We start from the raw sequence: 16,600 nt of genomic DNA on the forward strand, positions 1-16,600 counted from the left end.
ACTTCGAGCTGTATGTTGTTTGGATGCACTCGGCTGCTGAGTAAATGGGGCTGTTATATTGGCTACATTGCTGATTATCTCTTTGTTATCTGTATAAAGGAGGTGAACTCTAGAGCTCCAGCATTCAGGATATGATTTTTTGTGGGTCTAGTGCTGAAGGCAATGCACCATGTAGCCTTTAGTCCTGCTGGTGTTCATGTAAAATCAGAGGAAAAGTGGTGCTCCTACATTACAGCTCTCTACATCGATACTAACGACTGCATCAAACCAGCTTTAGGGTCCATTGCAGCGTTGGTATGTGGATTCAGTTAATATGCTAAAAATGAGCTAGACAGCCTGATAATTGAAGGAAGTGCTTCGCCTCCACTTTGGTAACTATCCACAGTGGCAAGATTGAAATCAGTAGTTCATTGTGGAGATTTGCAGGCACAGACCCAAATCCTGTCACTGTGTTGCAGTATTCTCTGGAGCAATTGTTGAGTTAGACATTGGTTGTGATTGTAGTCTCTAGTTTTTTTTCCCAAGTTAGTAACACTTCCCTCATTCTTGTATAGCTGGTCTCTGTTCTGACATTGATCTTTGACTAATGTCTGAGTTAGCAATGGACCCATCGCCGAATCACAATGTCAGGGAGCTGGCATTGTGTATTACGTAAACATTTAAATTATTGTGCACTTGCATAGTATTGACTCTCAGTATTTGGGTTTTTATATAGCAGTCTGCTCTTAATGGTGTAATAGGAGACCCTGTAAACAGACCTTGTGCCCTCTGGTCTGGAAGGTGTGTGTTTTATATATTGCATCTTTGCAGAGGTGCAAACCTGTGGGATTAGTCATTAACTCACTTGTATTCTTGTTATAGAATCGTAGAAACTTAAAGCACAGAAAGAAGCCATTTGGCCTATCGTACTTGTGCTAGCTCTTTGCAAGAGCAGTCGTGCTTATTCCTCATGCCAATTTTGTCCATAACCCTGTAAGTTCCTGATTCTCATCTACCTGTCCAACTCCCTTTCAAAGTTATTTATGGAATCAACTTCCACTACCTTTTCAAGTGGAGTGTTCCAACTCCTGAGTTGAGAAAAATTCTCCTCATCTCCCATCTAGATCTTTTGCCAATGACTTTAAATCTATTCGCTTTGGTTATTGACCCACTATCGTAAGGGGGAATAGTTTTACTTTATCTACTCTATTAAACATTGTCATCATCTTGAAATACTCTATTAGATCACTTCTTAACCTCTTCCATTCCAAGGAGAATAATCCTAACTTTTCCAATATCTCATTAGTTTTGAGTTTCACTGTGTTTGTCAAATATGTTTTACATTCCAGTCAACATACACACAAGACAATACTCAATTACTTTTTGCAATTGCATCTAAAAGTCCTTATTTATATAAACCAACTCCTAGTTTCTGATGTGCTGAATAATTTTGGGTTTGTTTTGTAAACTTTTGAAGAGGTGTATCATAACGTATTGCATCAGACGATCGGGTAGTGAAATGGAACCAACTGATCAATTTAGTTGAATTGGAAAGAATTGTTGATCCATTTCATCTTCCAGCATTTAACCCCTAGATGGTTAAGTCTTAGACTCTGTTACCTTTCTTCGATATCCAGAGGCACTCAACGATACCGCATATGCATTTGCAACTGACAATAGAAAACACTCAAGTCATAAAAATAACCTGTCATAAATTCTGCTGCTCTCTTCAGGTTTCTTATGTTTTTCTCCTCTGTCTCATTTACCCTGTTCACCTTCAATGCTATCATATGCCCTTGTATTTGATATAACAGAAGAACATAAATAGGAGCAGGAATAGGCTATAAGATCATGGCTGATCTGTCCCCTGCTCTGACATTCAACATGAGTTCCAGCTGAAATTTAACTCTTGTTTCACATTCACTCACTCACTGATATTTCTGTGCTGGGGTGCGTTTGCCTTGTGGGAGCACCATGCACAGATTCAGTTTGAGACCACTACATTCATTCCCTTTTCTATAACTGGATTTGCTTGGGTCTCCAAGCAGTCTCACAGGCTGCTCTGTTTCAACCCTGTTTCTGTGATATTTGGCATTCGTTGAACCACTGTTGTTGCCACTTCAGGAGATTGGCCTCTCCTCCATACACCATCACACACATGTCCTCAACTTTTCTCTTCAGCACCAACTGGAATTATTCCCCAACTGTCCTGGGTCCTCAGTCCACTTCAAATTTCATCTTGTCTCATATTCAAAAAAGAAACTTTTACTTTCAGTTTGCTTTGACTGCAAACAACACCTTGCATTTATATAGTGTCTTCAACGTAGTAAAATGTCCCATGGTGCTTCGCGAAAGTGTGTTGTCAAAATTTCAGCAGCTCTTGGATGCCAGTCTTTCTCTGGAATTTTCGTCCTCTTCATTTTCTCCTTATCGCATGACTTTTTCCAATTTCACCACTTATCATATTTTCATTATCCCTGTAGATCCTCTCCTCTGGCACCAAATGATCTGTGCTCAGCAGTCTCTCTAAAACCCCACCTCAGCAAATTCTGAGTTCAACGCGCTCTCTTCACATACTCTATTTCCCTCTGAACTTGTAGCACTCTGTTTTCTCAGGTCCAGCTATGACCTAGTTATCAAGCCTGCTGACCAAGGAATTGTTAAATGGCGGAAGAGTTTCTACCTTGCTGAGGTTGAATGCCACTCTTTGACAACTCCTTCTACTTCCCTCTGGATGATGCCCACGACTGAAAAGCAAGCCATCATTTCTGTGGCCATCACTGACCTCTACGCCCTCTAACCTCCCGGTTCTCCAACCCTGCACAGCTTGCTTCTATCTCCCCAAGATTTGCAAAACTGATTCTCCCAGTAGACTTGTCATTTTCCCTACTCCTGTCCTTTCAAACTTATTTTTTCTAATATTGACTCCATTTTCTCCTTTGTCCAGTTCCTAACATCTATTCCGTAGAGTTACATAGAATATACAGCACAGAAACAGACCATAATAAAAGCAACAAAAACAAGAAATGCTGGAATCACTCAGCAGGTCTGGCAGTATCTGTAGAAAGAGAAGCAGAGTTAACGTTTCGGGTCAGTGACCCTTCTTCGGAACTGACAAATATTAGAAAAGTCACAGATTATAAGCAAGTGAGGTGGGGGTGGGGCAAGAGATAACAAAGGAGAAGGTGCAGATTGGACCAGGCCACATAGCTGACCAAAAGGTCACGGAGCAAAGGCAAACAATATGTTAATGGTGTGTTGAAAGACAAAGCATGAGTACAGATTAGGTGTGAATACACTGAATATTGAACAGCAGCAAGTGCAAACCTGAAAAAAACAGTGGGTAAGCAAACTGAACAAACTAAGATGAAATGAAATAAATGCAAAAAAGAATGCAAAAAAAAAAGGAAGAAAAAATAACTAAAAATGAAAGTAAAATGGGGGGCTGTCATGCTCTGAAATTATTGAACTCAATGTTCAGTCCGGCAGGCTGTAGTGTGCCTAATCGGTAGATGAGATGCTGTTCCTCGAGCTTGCGTTGATGTTCACTGGAACACTGCAGCAATCCCAGGACAGAGATGTGAGCATGAGAGCAGGGGGGAGTGTTGAAATGGCAAGCAACCGGAAGCTCAGGGTCCTGCTTGCGGACTGAGCGGAGATGTTCCGCAAAGCGGTCACCCAGTCTGCGCTTGGTCTCCCCAATGTGGAGGAGACCACACTGTGAGCAGCGAATACAGTATACTACATTGAAAGAAGTACAAGTAAATCGCTGCTTCACCTGAAAGGAGTGTTTGGGGCCTGGGATAGTGAGGAGAGAGGAGGTAAATGGGCAGGTATTACACCTCCTGCGATTGCAGGGGAAGGTGCCCTGGGACGGGGACGAGGTGGTGGGGGTAATGGAGGAGTGGACCAGAGTGTCGCGGAGGGAACGATCCCTTCGGAATGCTGACAGGGGAAGGGAGGGGAAGATGCGACTGGTAGTGGCATCACGCTGGAGGTGGCAAAAATGGCGGAGGATGATCCTTTGGATATGGAGGCTGGTGGGATGAAAAGTGAGGACAAGGGGAACCCTGTCACGGTTCTGGGAGGGAAGGGAAGGGGTGAGGGTGGAGGTGCGGGGAATGGGTCGGACACGGTTGAGGGCCCTGTCAACCACAGTGGGGGGAAATCCTCGGTTGAGGAAAAAGGAGGTCGTATCAGAAGCACCGTCATGGAAGGTAGCATCATCAGAGCAGATGCGTCGGAGACGGAGAAACTGGGAGAATGGAATGGAGTCCTTACAGGAGGTAGGGTGTGAAGAAGTGTAGTCGAGGTAGCTGTGGGAGTCGGTGGGCTTATAATGGATATTGGTAGACAACCTATCCCCAGAGATGGAGACAGAGAAGTCGAGGAAGGGAAGGGAAGTGTCAGAGATGGACCATGTAAAGGTGAGAGAAGGGTGGAAATTGGAAGCAAAGTTGATAAAGTTTTCTAGTTCGGGGCGGGAGCAGGAAATGGCACCGATACAGTCATCAATGTACCGGAAAAAGAGTTGGGGGAGGGGGCCTGAGTAGGACTGGAACAAAGAATGCTCGACATATCCCACAAAAAGACCGGCATAACTAGGACCCATGCGGGTACCCATAGCGACACCTTTTACTTGAAGGAAGTGCGTGGAGAGAAGTTCGCACATTGAACAACAAGTTCAGCCAGGCGGAGGAGGGTGGTGGTGGATGGGGACTGGTTGGGCCTCTGTTCCAGGAAGAAGCGGAGAGCCCTCAAACCATCCTGGTGGGGGATGGAGGTGTAGAGCGATTGGACGTCCATAGTGAAGAGGAGGCGGTTGGGACCAGGAAACTGGAAATTGTCAAAATGAAGTAGGGCGTCAGAAGAGTCACGGATGTAGGTGGGAAGAGACTGGACCAGCGGAGAAAAGATAGAGTCTAGATAGGAAGAAATAAGTTCAGTGGGGCAGGAGCAGGCTGACAGAATGGGTCTGCCGGGACAGTCTAGATAGGAAGAAATAAGTTCAGTGGGGCAGGAGCAGGCTTCTAGATAGGAAGAAATCAGTTCAGTGGGGCAGGAGCAGGCTCCTTTTATCATAATAAAAGCAAAATAGTGCAGCTGCTGGAAATCTGAAATATAAACAAAAAGTGCTGGTAATACTCAGGTCTGGCAGCATCTGTGGAGAGAGCAGCAGAGTTAACGTTTCAGGTCAGTGACCTTTCATCAGAACTCTGGCAGCATCTGTGGAGAGAGATGATGAAAGGTCACTGACCTGAAATGTTAACTCTGTTTCTCTCTCCACAGATGCTGCCAGAGTTCTGATGAGTATTTACAGCATTTTTTGTTTTTATTGCAGAAACGGACCATTCAGCCCATCTCGAGTTTCCTCTCATTCCATCTACCTTATCTCAACTTTTCCACACATCTTTATCTGTGATAAAGATGTATTTGTCTAGTCTCTTTTTGAAAGTATCTAAGCTATTTGCCTTAATAAAGTCCTGAGATATAAAGCCTGGCTACCTGACCCAAACCCAACTGGGTCGGGCTGGACACTGCTTCCGGGAAGTCACAGGATCTGGCTTACCCACGATTCCCCACAACTGAACAGAGGAAGGATATTCGTGTCGGATCGGGCACGTAAACAAATTAAGGGGCTCTGGTCGGGTTCGGGTTGGCTGTGGTTGGGTCGGGCTCAGGTCCGGTTTTAATTTTATACCCGAACCAGGCTTTACTGTGAGATAGAGTTCCACATTCAAATCACTCTGAGGAAAGAAAGTTCTAATTTCCTATTGGAATCATTAACTATCTTGTATTTATGACCCCTAGTTTTGGATCCTGCCACAAGTGGAAGCATTCCACGTTTATCCTGCCCAACCCACAGCATTTGTAACCAGATAGATGAATTGATGGCACAAAGTGCAACAAATGGGTATGATCTGATAGCCATTATGGAGAAGTGGTTGCAAGGTGACCAACACTGGAAACTGAATATCCAGGGCTACTTGACATTTCAGAAGGATAGGCAGCAATGGAAATGAGGTGGGGTAGCTCTGTTAATAAAGGAGGAGGGAAACTTTTTCTCTGAGGGTTGAGAGTCTTTGGAACTCTCTTTCCCCAGAGAGCAGTAGAGGCAGGGTCATTGAATATTTTTAAGGCAGAGGTAGATAAATTCTTGACTAACAAAGGAGTCAAAGGGTATTGGGGGTAGGTGAGAAAGTGGAGTTGAGGCCACAATCAGATCAGCCAGGATCTTATTAAATGGTGGAGCAGGCTCAAAGGGGCTGAATGGGCTACTACTCCTCCTCATTCATATGTTCACATGAGATCAGTCTAGTAGAAGATCAAGATGTAGAATCAGTTTGGGTGGTGATGAGAAATAGCAAGGGAAAGAAGTCACTGATGGGAGTGTAGTCGAGGTAGCTGTGGGAGTTGGTGGGCGTATAATGAATATTAATGGACAGCCTATCCCAGGGATGGAGACAGAAGTCAAGGAAGGGAAGTGTCGGAGATGGAAGGAGAGAGAAGGGTGGAAATTGGAAGCAAAGTTGATAAAGTTTTCCAGTTCGGGGTGGGAGCAGGAAACGACACCAATATAGTCATCAATTTACCCCCGGAAAAAGAGTTGGGGGCGGAGGCCTGAGTAGGACTGGAACAAGGCGTGTTCAACATATCCCACAAGCTACCGTGGAATCTCCCTGCTCAGCACAGTAGGAAAAGCCTTCACTCGAGTCGTTTTAAACAGACTCCAGAAGCTGGCTGAGCATGTCTACCCTGAAGCACAGTGCAGCTTTCGAGCAGAAAGATCCACCATTGACATGCTGTTCTCCCTTCGCCAGCTGCAGGAGAAATGCTGCGGACAACGGATGCCCCTTTACGTTGCCTTCATAGATCTCACCAAAGCCTCTGACCTCGTCAGCAGACGTGGTCTCTTCAGACTACTAGCAAAGATCGGATGTCCATCAAAGCTACTAAGTATCATCACCTCGATCCATGACAATATGAAAGGCACAATTCAGTATAACGGTGCCTCATCAGACCCATTTCCCATCTGGAATGGTGTGGAACAGGGCTGTATTCTCGCACTTAGACTGTTTGGGATCTTCTCCCTGCTGCTCTCTCACGCGTTCAAGTCTGCAGAAGAAGGAATTTTCCTCCACACCAGATCAGATGGCAGCTTGTTCAACCTTGCCCATCTTCAAGCGAAGACCATAGTATGGAAAGTCCTAATCAGGGAACACCTCTTTGCTGGCGATGCTGCATTAACATCCCACACAGAAGAGTGTCTGCAGAGACTCAGCGACAGGCTTGCGGCTGCCTGTAGCGAATTTGGCCTAACCATCGGTTTCAAGAAAACGAACGTCATGAGACAGGATGTCAGAAATGCCCCATCCATCAATATCGGCGACCGTGCTATGGAAGTGGTTCAAGAGTTCGCCTACCTAGGTTCAACCATCACCAGTAACCTGTCTCTCGATGCAGAAATCAACAAGCGCATGGGAAAGGCATCCGCTGCTATGTCCAGACTGGCCAAGAGGGTGTGGGAAAATGGCGCACTGACATGGAACACAAGTCCGAGTGTTTCAATCCTGTGTCCTCTACCTTGCTCTACAGCAGCGAGGCCTGGACAGCGTATATCGGTCAAAAGCAACGTCTCAATGCATTCCATCTTCGCTGTCTCCGGAGAATCCTTGGCATCAAGTGGCAGGACCGTATCTCCAACGCAGAAGTCCTCGAGGCAGCCAACATCCCCAGCATGTACACCCTACTGAGTTAGCGGCGCTTGAGATGGCTTGACCATGTGAACTGCATGGAAGATGGCAGGATCCCCAGGAAAATATTGTACAGTGAGCTCGTCACTGGTATCAAACCCACTGGCCATCCATGTCTCTGCTTTAAAGACGTTTGCAAATGCGACATGAAGTCCTGTGACATTGACCACAAATCGTGGGAGCTAGTTGCCAGCAATCGCCAGAGCTGGCGGACAGCTATAAAGGTGAGGCTGAAGACAGGCGAGTTCAAGAGACTCAGCAGTTGGCAGGAAAAGACACAGAAATGTAAGGAGACAGCCAATTGTGTCACAGCCCCGACAATCAACTTGACCTGCAGCGCCTGTGGAAGAGTCTGTCACTCTAGGATTGGCCTTTATAGCCACTCCAGGCGCTGCTCCACAAACCACTTACCACCTCTAGGCGCTTACCCATCGTCTCTCGAGACAAGGAGTCCAAAAAAAGAAAGGACTGGAAAAAAGTTGGGGGAGGGGGCCTGAGTAGGACTGGAACAAGGAATGTTCAACATATCCCACAAAAAGACGGGCATAACTAGAACCCATGCAGGCACCCATAGCAACACCTCTCACATGAAGGAAGTGAGCGGAGTTAAAGGAGAAGTTATTCAAGCTGAGAACAAGTTCAGCCAGACGGAGGAAGGTGTTGGCGGATGGGGACTGGTTGTACCTCTGTTCAAGGAAGAGGCGGAGAGCCCAAAAACTGTCCTGGTGGCTGTCCACTAACATTCATTATAGCCCACCGACTCCCACAGCCACCTTGATTACACTTCTTCACACCTTGCCTCCTGTAAGGATTCCATTCCATTCTCCCAGTTTTTCCATCTCCAACGCATCTGCTCTGATGCAACCTTCAACAATAGTGCCTCTGAGATGTCTTTGTTTTTCCTCAACCGAGGATTTTCTTCTCCCACCCCCCCCCCCACCATGGTTGTTCAACCATGTCCGGCCCATTTCCTGCACTTCTGCCCTCACCCCTTCTCCTCCCTCCCAAAACTGTGACAGGGTTCCCCTTGTCCTCACTTTCCACCCCACCAGCCTCCACATTCACAGGATCATTCTGTGCCATTTATGCCGCCTCCAGCGTGATGCCACCACCAAACGCATCTTCCCTTCCCCTCCCAGCATTCTGAAGGGACCATTCTCTCCGTGCCACCCTGGTCCACTCCTCCATTACCCCCGACACCTCGTCCCCTTCTCTTGGCACCTTCCCATGCAATCGCAGGAGGTGTAATACCTACTCCTTTACCTCCTCTCTACTCACTATCCAAGGCCCCAAACTCTCCTTTTAGCTGAAGCAGCGATTTGCTTGTACTTTCAATTTAGTATACTGTATTCGCTGCTCACAATGAGGTCGCCTCTACATTGGGGAGACCAAACACAGATTGGGTGATCGCTTTGCTGAACACCTCCGCTCTGTCCGAAAGCATGACCCTGAGCTTCTGGTTGCTTGCCATTTCCAGTACTGCTCCCCGCCCCGCTCTGATGCCAACATTACTGTCTTTGGCCTGCTCCAGTGTTCTAGTGAACATCACGCAAGCTTGAGGAGCAGCACTTGATCTTTCGAATAGGCACTCTACAGCCTTGCAGACTGAACATTGAGTTCAATAACATCAGAGCCTGACTGGCCTTTTTAAAATATTTTATTTTTTAACCATGTGCCTGCCTTTCATGTAGACAGAGCTGCTCATTATTCCACTATTAACAGTCTCTCTGGACTAATGCTTTGTCTTTCCCCACAAGCATTAACACACGCTTTGCCTTTGTTATTTAATCTCTCGTGCCCTATGCATTCCCCTTTGTTCTGTCCTCAGCCCCCTCCCCTTCACTTGTTTAAAATCTAATTCTTTTCTAACCTTTGCCAGTTCTGATAAAACGCAGACCTGAAACGTTAACTTTGCCTCTCTCTCCACAGATGCTGAGTATTTCCAGCACTTTTTGTTTTTGTTTCAGATTTACAGCATCTGCAGTATTTTGCTTTAATTTTATCTTAAAAGTGGTTGCAGAGATAATGGATGTATTGGTTGTAATCTTCCAAAATTCCCTAGTTTCTAGAAAAGTTCCAGTGGATTGGAAAGTTGCAAATGTAACACCCTATTTAAGAAAGGAGGGAGACAAAGCTGGAAACTATCGCCAAGTTAGCCTAACATGTTTGTTTATTTATTTAGAGATACAGCACTGAAACAGGCCCTTTGGCCCACCGAGTCTGTGCCGACCATCAACCACCCATTTATACTAATCCTACACTAATCCCATATTCCTACAACATCCTCACCTGTCCCTATATTCCCCTACCATCTACCTGTACTCGGGGCAATTTATAATGGTCAATTTACCTATCAACTGCAAGTCTTTGGCTGTGGGAGGAAACCGGAGCACCCGGCGAAAACCCACGTAGACAGAGGGAGAACTTGCAAACTCCACACAGGCAGTACCCAGAATTGAACCCGGGTCGCTGGAGCTGTGAGGCTGTGGTGCTAACCACTGCGCCACTGTGCCGCCCTTGGAAAAATGTTGGAATCCATTATTAAGAAAGTAGGACATTAAGAAATTCACAATACCATTAAGCAAAGTCAACCTGGTTTGGGAAAGGGAAATGGTGTTTTGACATTCATTAGAGCTCTTTGAGGATATAACAAGCAGGGTGGATAATGGGGAACCAGTTGATGTAGTGTGTTTGAATTTCCAAAAGGCCTTCCATAAAGTGCCACATAAAAAGTTACTGCACAAGATGAGAGCTCATGGTGTTGGGGGTAATATATTAGCATGGATAGAGGATTGGCTAAATAACAGGAAACAGTAGAGATAAATGGGTTATTTTCAGATTGGCTTGTGGGATCAGTGCTGAGGCCTCAACTATTTAGAACCTCTGTTAATGACTTGGATGAAGGGACTGAGCGTTTTGTTGCCAGATTTGCTGCTGATACAAAGATAGGTGGGAAAGCAAGTTGTGAGGAGGACACAGTCTACAAAGGGATGAAGATAAGTTAAATGAGTGGGCAAACAATTTGGTAGATGGGAGTATAATGTAGAAAAATGTGAGTGGTAGTTGGAATGGAAAAGCAAAATATTTAAATGGAGAGCGACTACAAAATACTGAGTTACAGAGGGATCTGGATGTCCTCATACATGAAACACAATGTTAGCATGCAGGTATAGCAAGTAATTATGAAGGCAAATGGAATGTTGGCCTTTATTGCAAAAAGGATGGAATATAAAATTAGGGAACAGGGTGTTGGTGTGACCACACCTAGAGAACTGCATACAGCTTTGATTTCCTTATTTATGGAGGGATATACTTGCATTGGAAGCAGTTCAGAGAAGGTTCACTTGAGTTGATTCCTGGGATGAAGGGGTTGTCTTGTGAGGAAAGGTTGGGCCTCTAATCATTGAAGTTTAGAAGAATGAGAGGTGATTTTATTGAGGCATAAGATTCTGAGGGGGCTTGACAGGGTAGATGCTGAGAGGCTGTTTCCCCTCCTGGGAAATCGAGAACGAGGGGGGATAGTTTCAGAATATGGGGTCGCCCAAGACTGAGGTGAGGAGGAATTTCTTCACTCGGAGGGTCATGAATCTTTGGAATTCTCTACCCCAGAGAGGTGTGGAGGCTGAGAGAGATTTTTGAACTATTGGGGAGTCAATGGTTATGGGGAACAGGCAGGAAAGTGGAGATAAGGTCAAGATTAGATCAGCCATAATATTCAATGGCGGAGCAGACTTGAGGGGCTGTATAGCCTACTCCTGCTCCTATTGCTAAAACCCCTTTCAGGTCATCACTAAGACTTTCATTTTCTGAAGAAAGAAGCCCCAATATGTTCAATCTTTCCTGATAGCTGTAATCTTTCAGTTCTGGTGCCATCTTTGTAGCTCTTTCATACTTTCTCCATTGCTCCTGTGTCTTTTTATATAGAATGGAGACTACACCTGTGCACAGTCCTCTCAATATGTGGCCTGATCAGGATCCTATACAAGTTTAACATCACTTCACTACTTCTGAGTTCTATACCCCTAGAACTAAATCCCATTGCTTTGTTAGCATTTTGTAATTGCTTTGTTGACCTATAATGTAACTTTTAATTGTTGGTTCCTCTGTACCCTGAGGTCCTTATGCTTTTCTATCCTATCCAGTTTCTTATTCTCTAAGGTGGAAGTGATTGTATTTTTCCTACCAAAGTGCATCAGCTCACATTTATCTGTTAAGGTTCATTTACCCACTTAAACTGCCCAGTCTGTAAGTGTTCTAATGTTGTATTACGTTGCATTCTTCATGAATGTTAGTGATACCCCCACCTAGTTTGATGATATCTGCTATATTTGTGACTCTTAATGCCCTTTTTTACTTAAATCATTCCCAGTTTCATGACCCTAATAGCCTCCTTTTCACTATAGACATACTATTTCCCTTACACTTCCATACCTCACTAGTACATCCTGGGGGCCATCTGCTTATAGAATCATAGAATTGTAATAGCACAGAAGGAGACCATTCAGCCCATTGTGTCTGTGCTGGCGCCCTGCAAGAGCAACTCGGCTAGTCTCACCTTCCCCCACCCTGCCCATTCCCTGTAGCCCTGCAAATCATTTATCTTGAGGTGTTTATCCAATTCCCCTTTGAAAGCCACGATTGAATCTGCCTCCATCACACACTCCGGCATTGCATTCCAGATCCAAACCACTTGCTCCATCAAAAAGTTTTTCCTCACCTTTGGTACTTCAGCCAGTCACCTTTAATTGGTGTCCTCCAGTTCTCGACCCTTCCTCCAATGGGAACACAGTTCCTCTCTCTACCCTGTCTAGATGCCTCATGATTTTGAACACTTCTTTCAAATCTCCTCTCAAGCTTCTCTTCTGTAAGGAGAGCAATCCCAGCTTCTCCACTCTATCCATGTAATTGAAGTCCCTCATGCCTGGAACCATTTTTGTAAATCTTTTCTGCACCCTCGCTAAAGCCTTCATTTCCTTTGTAAAGTGTGGACCAACTCTGACTCTTCCCTTCCTGGAGTTCTCAATTCCTGGGCATGCGCTGTCGCCTAACATCTGTTAAAAACCTGCCAATTTCCATGTCGTTAGAGTCATAGAGTTATACAGAAATAGACCCTTCGGCCCACCGTGTCCATGCCGGCCATCAAGCCTATCTATTCTAATCCCATTTTCCAGCACTTGGCCCGTATCCTTGTATGCTATGGCATTTCACGTGCTCATCTAATTACTTCTTAAATGTTGTGAGGGTTCCTACCTTTACCACCCCTTCAGGCAGTGTGTTTCAGATTCCAACCACCCTCTGGGTGAAAAAGTTTTTCCTCAAATCTCCTCTAAACCTCCTGCCCCTTACATTAAATCTATGCCCTCTGCTTATTGACACCTCTGCTAAGGGAAAAAGTTTCTTATCTATCCTATCTATGCCCCTCATAATTTTGTATACCTCAATCAGGTCCCCCCTCAGCCTTCTCTCCTCTAAGGAAAACAACCCTAGCCTATCCAGTCTCTCTTCACAGCTGAAATGCTCCAGCCCAGGCAACATCCTGGTGAATCTCCTCTGCACCCTCTCCAGTGCAATCACATCCTTCCTACAATGTGGTGCCCCGAACTGTACACAGTACTCCAGCTGTGGCCTAACTAGCATTTTATACAGCTCCATTTTAACCTCCCTGCTCTTATATTCTATGCCTTGGCTAATAAAGGCAAGTATCCCATATGCCTTCCTGACCACTTCATCTACCTGTGCTGCTGTCTTCAGTGAACAATGGGCAAGTACAGCAAGGTCCCTCTGTACTTCCTATGGTTCTCCAATCCATTGTATATTCCCTTGCCTTGTTAGTCCTTCCAAAACGCATCACCTCACACTTCTCTGGATTAAATTCCATTTGCCACTGTTCTGCCTATCTTACCAGCCCATCTATATCGTCCTGTAATCTAAGGCTTTCCTCCTCACTATTTACGACACCACCAATTTTCGTGTCATCTGCGAACTTACTGATCATACCTCCAATATTCACATCTAAATCATTAATGTGCACTATAAACAGCAAGGGTCCCCGCACCGATATCTGTGGTACACCACTGGTCTCAGGCTTCCAATCGCAAAAACAACCCTCGACTGTTGCCCTCTGCCTCCTGCCACTAAGCCAGTTTTGGATCCAATTTGCCAAATTGCCCTGGATCCCATGGGCTCTTAGCTTCCTGACCAATCTCCCATGTGAGACATTATCCAAAGCCTTACTGAAGTCCATGTAGACTACATCAACTGTTTTGCTCTCATCTACACACCTACTCACCACCTCGAAAAATTCAATCAAATTACTTAGACATGATCTCCCCCTGACAAAGCCATGCTGAATATCCTTGATTTAATCCCTGCCTCTCCAAGTGGAGATTAATCCTGTCCTTCAGAATTTTTTCCAATAGTTTCCCTACCACTGATGTTAGACTCACTGGCTTGTAATTACCTGGTTATCTCTACTGCCGTTCTTGAATAATGGTACCACATTCGCTGTCCTCCAGTCCTCTGGCACTTCTCCTGTGGCCAGAGAGGATTTGAAAATTTGTCAGAGCCCCTGCAATCTCCCCCCTTGCCTCACATAACAGCCTTGGATACATCTCATCTGGGCCTGGGGATTTATCTGCTAAACCCGCTAATACCTCCACCCTGTCGATGCTAATTTGTTCAAGTATATCATAATCCCCTTCCCTCATCTCTGCACCTACATCGTCCTTCTCCATAGTGACCACAGATGAAAAGTAATAATTTAAAACCTTACCTACGTTCACACATTGCCACTTTGGTCCCTAATGGGTCCTACTCTTTCCCTGGTATCCTTTTGCCCTTAATATGCTTATAAAACGACTTGGGACTTTCCTTTATCTTGCTCACCAGTGTTTTTTTCATGCCTCCTCTTCGCTCCCTTAATTACTTTTTAAGTAACCCCCTATACTTTCTATACTCCTCTAGGGCCTCTGCTGTTTTCAGCCCTCTGAATCTGCCATAAGCCTCCTTTTTTTTTCTTTATCCTATCCTGTATTTCCCTTGACATCCAAGGTTCCCTGGACTTGTTGGTCCTACCCTGCACCTTTACTGGAAGATGTTGGTCCTGAACACTCACTATTTCCTTTTTGAATGACTCCCACTGGTCTGATGTACACTTTCCTACTAGTAGCTGCTCCCAGTCCACTGTGGCCAGTTCCTGTTTTATCATATTGAAATTGGCCTTCCCCCAATTCGATACCTTTATTTCTGGTCCATCCTTGTCCTGTTCCATAACTAGCTTAAATCTTGGAGTTAAATCACTGTCCCCGAAATGCTCCCCCACGGAAGCTTCCACCACTTGTCTGGCTTCATTCCCTAAGATTAGGTACAGTACCGCCCCTTCTCTTGTCAGACTTTATACATGCTGGCTCAAAAAGCTCTCCTGGATGCACTTTAAGAATTCCATCCTTTTAAGCCTTTTGCACTAAGACTATCCCAGTTAATATTGGAGTTGAAGTCCCCTACTGTTATTACCCTATTATTTTTGCACCTCTCTGAGATTTGCCTACATATCTGCTCTATCTCTCCCTGACTGTTTGGAGGCCTGTATTGCACTCCCAGCACGTCTGTACTTCCTGCCCTGTACCCTGCAAGGACTCCATTCCCTTTGCCCAGTTTCTCAGTCTCCATTGGATCTTCTCCGACAATTCCACCTTCCACATCAGAGCTTCCAGCATGTCATCCTGGGTTGAGGATCCCCTCCCCTAATGTTGATGGGCTCTTTGACCTAGAATGTCCCATTTCCCTGCTTCTCCCTCCACAGTAATGGGGTCTTCCTTGCCCTTGCCTTCCATCCCACCAGCCGTCGCATTCAGCAGGTCATTTTCCACGACCTCTGACATATTGTCACTACCAAACACATCTTCCCCTCCCCTGTCAGAATTCTGAATGGACTGATCTCTTTTCCATCACCCAACAGCTGCTCTTTTCTCCTCAGCACTATTCCATGCAAGCACAAGAGATGCAACACTTGCCATTCACCACCTCCCCAACGCTGTCCAGGGCCCGAATGCTGCTTCCGGGTGAGACCTTGATTTATTTGTATTTCCTCCACCCGGGTGTACCAAATTCGCTGTTCACAGTGAGATCTTCTCCACATAGGGAAACCTAGCACAAATCGGGGGATTGCTTTATTGTGTCCAGTATGATCCTGAGCTCCCTGTCACTCGCCACTTACATTTTCCATCCCATTCTGACCTCTCTGACCTTGACCTTCTATACTATTCCATAAGCTCTGGGGATCAGCACCTTAATCTCTCTACTCGGCAGTTTGCAGCACCGAGTTCCTTTGCCTTAACTTCGACTTTAACAACTTCAGACCTTCAGTGCAGCTCCCAGTTTCTCTCTGGCAGTAAGTGCTAGTGATGGGAGATGTGAGTAGATTAATGCTGATGGTGGATGCACTCAACCTGTCACCTTGGGATGGTCTGCACCTGTTCCACTTTTCCAGATTTTCATATTTCCCATTGCGCTTACCGAACCCTCTTTAGCTTTTAATTGATTTCTTTTGTTGTGTCTCCTGTGCATATTATTATTGTCTTTTAACATAAGAAATAGGAACAGGAGAAGGCCATTCGGCCCCTCAAGCCAGCCCTGCCATTCAATAAGTTCATGGCTGATCTGCCCCAGACCTCAACTCCTCTTTTGTGCCAGCTCCTCATAGCCCTCAACTCCCTGATATTTCAAAAATCTGTCTACCTCCTCTTTAAATACTTTGTGATCTAGCCTCCACAACTCTCTGGGGTAGAGAGTTCCAGATGTTCACTACCCTGAGAGGAAATTCCTTCGCATCTCAGATTTAAATGAGTGCCCCCTTATTCTGTAACCAT

General features: G+C 45.4%; 1 protein-coding gene across 6 annotated transcripts in view; it reads left to right on the forward strand.

The window, feature by feature from the left end:
• The window catches only part of LOC137353125 (metastasis-associated protein MTA1-like), a 135,047-nt gene that overhangs the window by 42,297 nt on the left and 76,150 nt on the right, over positions 1–16,600 (forward strand). The window contains exon 1 of one of the 6 annotated variants that reach the window (XM_068019149.1): positions 15,713–15,793. The exons of the other annotated variants lie outside the window; for them this stretch is intronic. The gene's annotated coding sequence lies outside the window, so the exon portion shown is untranslated. Of the gene's footprint in view, positions 1–15,712; positions 15,794–16,600 lie in introns of those variants that run through there. 6 annotated transcript variants of the gene reach the window in all.

The sequence above is a fragment of the Heterodontus francisci genome, chromosome 40 (assembly GCF_036365525.1).
Source record: "Heterodontus francisci isolate sHetFra1 chromosome 40, sHetFra1.hap1, whole genome shotgun sequence".
NCBI classification, from domain to species: Eukaryota; Metazoa; Chordata; class Chondrichthyes; order Heterodontiformes; family Heterodontidae; genus Heterodontus; species Heterodontus francisci.